Source organism: Sinocyclocheilus rhinocerous, unplaced genomic scaffold (genome assembly GCF_001515625.1).
Source record: "Sinocyclocheilus rhinocerous isolate Xijiao unplaced genomic scaffold, SAMN03320098_v1.1 scaffold752, whole genome shotgun sequence".
In the NCBI taxonomy this organism is placed as follows: domain Eukaryota; kingdom Metazoa; phylum Chordata; class Actinopteri; order Cypriniformes; family Cyprinidae; genus Sinocyclocheilus; species Sinocyclocheilus rhinocerous.
Window position 1 is genome coordinate 1,152,279 of NW_015639777.1, and position 5,623 is coordinate 1,157,901.

The window sequence follows — 5,623 nt, forward strand, 5'->3', positions numbered from 1 at the left end:
AGGTGCCTTCGAATGTTTTCAGCCGTCTTTGAGGTGCTTGGGTCAAAAGGGCCAGCAAAAAGCACTCTTGAATGTAGCTCAGATTGCTCATTAACGTAATGGATGGTTGCCGACAAAAAGGACGTCTTACGATAGGTTTCTGTCCATTTGTCTGCTGTAACTGCGCATCCGAACTTCGATATTGTTGCAGTGATTTCGTCCACAACATGTCTACGCAGACTGAGCCCTCATTTCAACATTTCTTGACACTGTTGTTGGTTGTGGTAGTATCTCACTGAAATCGAATTTTCCTATTTTTTGCTGCTGTGTCGACCAAATGTTGGGCCAGCTGTGCAAAGCCTTTTCCGGAGAGAGTATCATACGGTCGAATGTCTTGGCAGACAAATTCAACACAATTTTTCTGTGGTCTCTTTTTTAAACTGCTCTGGCACCAGCCTAGACTTAGTAAATGTCAGTTTGGTTTGCCCCTTTGTGATGAGGCATGAGTGCCACCTTAAACCTGAGGTTCCAGTCTTGTGACTGCTGAACGGTAAAACTTTTAGGCATTTATCACATTGCGTAAAGGGTAATTTTTTTCCATCTGCGTCTATGACACACGAAAAAGACTCCCATACATCAGACTTGCCTGACGTGGGTTTCTTAACTGTAAACTGACCATTTTCCAGTCCAAGTTGAACGTCCTTCAAGGACAGCGCATCCACACTTTGCTCTGCCATCCTTATTCGGTACAGCCCACTCTGAGGACCGTTATGCAAATGCTGCGTGTACAGACCTTGCAAATAAAATGCATTACGCAGAAAGCACTGGTCCATGCATGCAGCACGTGCATAATAGTCCTGAGTGCAGGCTGTACTGGTGGTCGATAAAAATGAGTAAAGCGCAAATATGCTGTTCTGAAAGGACGTCCGGAACGGGGCAAATGGCATGGGAGGGCAGTAATGCATCAGAGAGAAAGGATGGGCCTGGGTCGCTGCTCTGTATAAATCTACAGTGGAGGATGAATCACAACAACTCACCACCTGGTTGCCGGCAATAGAGCAAAATGAACTGATTCAAGCTCAAAATCATTATCCAGTAATCTCTCAAGTGAGACAAGGGAGGGAGCAGTTTTACTGGGCATACATGAAAGCTGAAGTGGAGGAGTATATGACCAAAAAGTGTATAAAACAGAAGAAACCTACCATACACATCCGAGTATCGCCACACACTCATCCATGGAGCTGGTATGCATTGACTACCTGCACCTGGAGCCAAGCAGCAGAGAATGTGAATATATCCTGGTGGTCATGGACCACTTCACAAGGTTCGCCCAAGCTTACCCGACCAAGAACAAGTCGGGGCGGACTGCAGCTGAACGCTTATTCCAAGATTGCATTCCACACTTTGGATATCCGGCAGAATTACATCACGGCCAGGCCCATGAGTTTGAAAATGAACTCTTCTGCACCCTCCAACAGTTCACTGGAATTGGCCACTCTTGAACATCGCCATACTACCCCCAAGGCATCCCAGTCGAGAGGTTCAGTCGGGCCCTGTTACAAATGTTAAGGATACTGGCAGACAAGGAAAAGGAATGGTGGAAAGATCACTTACCTCAAATTGTGCATGCTAACAACTACACATGGCATGAGTCAACAGGATACTCAAGCTTTTTCCTGTTGTACGGGCGGCATCCTCGCCTTCCAGTAGACCTGATCTTTGGCATACATTGGTTATACAGTATTGCTTTATTTCCTCATGCAGTGCCAACATACAAATTTAATGACTGCATATTTATTTGCATGGACAGAATGAAAAAAAAAACACTCTTATTTTGTTATTCTGGGGAGTTGTGATCAGAATAGCATACAGCGCATACCTCCTCACATCAGCAGATGTGAAGGACTAGACGTGACTCTCCTGTTCTTTTCACTTTATCCTGTTTTACAGGTTACAGCAATCTGATCTACTGAGCTGGGGCCTGCAACTAATTACTTTGTATTTCAAAGAAAGGGAATTGCTTTTTGAAATATCATACTCCATAAATCAGAGAATACATCAACATTCCAACATACATTCACTACACTAACAGTGATGTGGGTAGTTTCAGTCATTATTCTTATCAGAATCAGAATGAGCTTTATTCGCCAAGTGTGCACAAACACACAAGGAATTTGTTGTAGTTTTCAGGAACTCTGGGTATATACATCCAAACATGCATACATATATAACACAAGAGAACGAAGAACGTAGAACATTTAAATAAGTAAAGATTCATAAAAAATAAAAATAATACTAATAAATAAAAAAGTAACTTACATTAGATCTAATGGTTTATGTACGGATGTGTGCATCATGTACTGTATATACAGCTGTATGAAGAAAAATGTGAACTTACATATTGCCTAACGCCACAAGAGCACTGAATTATAATTTATAACAAAAAGCAAATGTAAATGTGTGTGTTAGTTATTTAAGTTGGAGATGGCCTGGGTTAAGAAATGTTTTTATGCCTAGACATTCTAGTGCACAGAGATCAGTAGCGTCTGCCAGAGGGTAGAAGTGCAAACAGGTTGTGGCCTCCCAGTCAACACGTGAGATCATGCGATGATCACAGTGACATCACACGATCCTCATACTGTGATCCTCACGGTGTGAGTAGTATATGAGCTCATTGTGAGTTCAATCGATCCTCATACTGTGATCCTCACGGTGTGAGTACTATATGAAATAATTGTGAGTTCAAACGATCCTCGTACTCTGATCCTCACGGTGTGAGTAGTATGTGAGCTCATTGTGAGTTTCAAATTTTGAGCAGGTTGAGAGAAGGCAGTTCAAATATTAGTCACCGGGGATAAGATCATCTACATCTTGGTTAAGATTACTAAAAGTTTCGCACCTACAGCACACATTACATCCATTGATGCAGAAATGCAGATATGTTCTACATGACTAAAGTATATAGAGAGATAAACCTTATAAACTGCTTGATTTTGTGTAACAGCTTAAAATATAATCTGCATATACAATAAACTATAGTATTAATTTAGATCTCTCTACAGAAAGGATTTTGCAGGTTTTAATAAAATGTTATTTAATAACATTAGTAAGCTAAATAAGATTATTTCCAGTATGTGCCTCAGGCTTGCAAAGTATCGTCAACTCCTTTATGAGCGTTAATCCTCTGCAAACTTTCAACACTTCGACGGTCAGCAAACTTTGGCTGTGCGTCTTGCGTCATCAGCCTGGAACTAAAGTTCAATTCAGTTCGGTTACTTCCTATGAACAGGCTCAAAGAACAATTTGTTCAGAAATCGAACATCAAATTTGAAGCAAAAGCAATAATTAAAGCATATATCGTTAAGGAGTGGCAACAAAAATGGGATACGGGAAACACAGGATGTCATCTTTATAAAATACAGCGAGAAGTAGGAGTAGTGAGGATATCAAAATGTTATCAAGTTTAAGGGTTGGTCACATGTTGAATAAAACTTTAAAATGAATAAATAAACATCCAACAGGATTATGTGAGCAGTGTTGCACACTTGAAATACGAGACTATAGACAAGGGTAATGAAATGAAGATCAGGTTCATCTTTAATAAACAAAACAAGTGAAGACAAAACGGAGCACAAACATGGCACATCTCTCTTGCTCACCGCAGAATGTTCAGGACCCCAAAACTTTTTCTAGCTGCCCCACTTGCGCCTGATAGTGCTATGTGTCTTTCACAATGCCCTTGAATCAAAAGAAATGAATAGTTGTACATAAAATAACAGTAAATAAAACAATAATAAAACAAAACCTGACATGCATCTCTACTTTTTTTTAAGTGGGGGGGGTACACAAGTTATAATCATGATTTCTATGTTTGCCACAAGAGGAGTCAGTGGAACATCTATGTGTTTGTCAAAAGTATTTTAATGAAAAACAAACAATGAAGAAGGAACTTAGAAAGGTGGGAGTGGAAGGAATAAAGCTTAAAAAAAGTATAATCACTTATGGATTAGAGAGCTTGTTTCTTTATCTCAACAGTACAGAACTGATAAAGAGAACGAAGGGTTTCTTTTATGAAATAAGTAAACTTTGGTCCACACTCCAACACTGAAGGTGGCGATAATGCACCTTAACGCTGGTGCTACCCACCATAAAACAGAAGAAGAAGAATCAAACATCACTATTCAAGCATCAGCTACGGGAAATAGGTATAGTAGAGTTTAATGTTAAAAATATAGTAACATATGGAAATAGTGACCAAGGACGGAGATATTTGTTTAATTTTCTAAGGAGGACTGGACTGGAAGGACGAATTTAATTAAGATATAGTAAGTTAAAGTGAGACAGCAGATGGCAGTAATGCAACACTATGGATGCCAACTGCCTTAAAACTCCAACGAAGAAGACGACAAACATCACTATTGTGATGTACATTTGTGTTAGGGACTGTTGACTGTGGAATTGTTACACTGGAGAAATGGTGAGTGGTTTCTTTAATTGCTATTCACATATGCTAATATGATATTATAATACCAATATGCACTGTGGCCTGGCCCCATGTTAGCACATTAGTCAGGTTCATGTGTTAGCCAGGTACATGTGAACCAGCCATCTTGCCAGCTGAGATTAGTTAAGTTAATTAGTTAATTAGCTAAGCCAGGAACACACTACACAACTGTAAGGCTGGTTATGAATGTAATTTGATACTTAAAACTGATCACACCCAAATGTGTCAGAGCCATTTGCGTTCAGTTGGTGTTTACAGTCAGCATTTAAAATCATAAGTGTTTTCAGTTCAGTCTTAGAATGATTCAGTTAGTCGTTAAGTGTGTCCCTGGCTTTAGGTTGCATATCAGTATTTATGATTTGTTATACTTCCCAAATCAGATCATTACTAGACTACATTACTACCTCGGGATCAAATTTCAGTAACTATACAAGCATGTTTTGTGGAAGCATGGATGCATGATTTGTTTCATATTTTAACTAATAGTTATTTTCACCTGTTAGGTTGTTAGTAACTGATTGCAATGACATATTGTTCTCTGTGTTTCAGGATGTGTCAAGTCTTTCCAAGGGGACAAAGAAATCGAAGTTAAGAATCGAAAAGGAGTCATCAAAACAATACCAGAAGCAGAATGTATCTGTTAAATTGAAATGTCTGTCAAATGCCAACACCAAACTGAAAATAAATCAAAATGAACAAGGAAACCGAATTGTAGAGATACTTTGAAGGAAATAAAAGATGAAATTCTACATGTTTGTGATATTACTGACCAATATTAGAGAATTTTTATATCACAGTTAAAAGAATGAGTTTAACACAATGATATGACAGTGGTCTCACATGGTGAGCTCACATTATGAGTGCACAGTGAGTGTGCAGTGACCTCACATTGTGACCACAGTATGAGCGCACAGTGAGTGTGCAGTGACCTCACATTGTGACCACAGTATGAGCGTACAGTGAGTGTGCATTGACCTCACATTGTGACCACAGTATGAGCGTACAGTGAGTGTGCATTGACCTCACATTGTGACCACAGTATGACCGCACAGTCGGTGTGCAGTGACCTCACATTGTGACCACAGTATGAGCGTACAGTGAGTGTGCAGTGACCTCACATTGTGACCACAGTATGAGCGC

General features: G+C 39.7%; 1 long non-coding RNA gene across 2 annotated transcripts; it reads left to right on the forward strand.

The window, feature by feature from the left end:
* The first annotated feature begins 3,990 nt into the window (after positions 1 to 3,990).
* Positions 3,991 to 5,187, forward strand: LOC107751888 (uncharacterized). 2 transcript variants are annotated; one of them, XR_001641308.1, is made up of 3 exons: positions 3,991 to 4,184; positions 4,267 to 4,456; positions 5,033 to 5,187. It is a non-coding gene; the product is annotated as an uncharacterized LOC107751888 (long non-coding RNA). The 2 variants fall into 2 exon arrangements; XR_001641307.1 differs by having other exon boundaries at positions 3,991 to 4,456.
* The last annotated feature ends 436 nt before the right edge of the window (positions 5,188 to 5,623 follow it).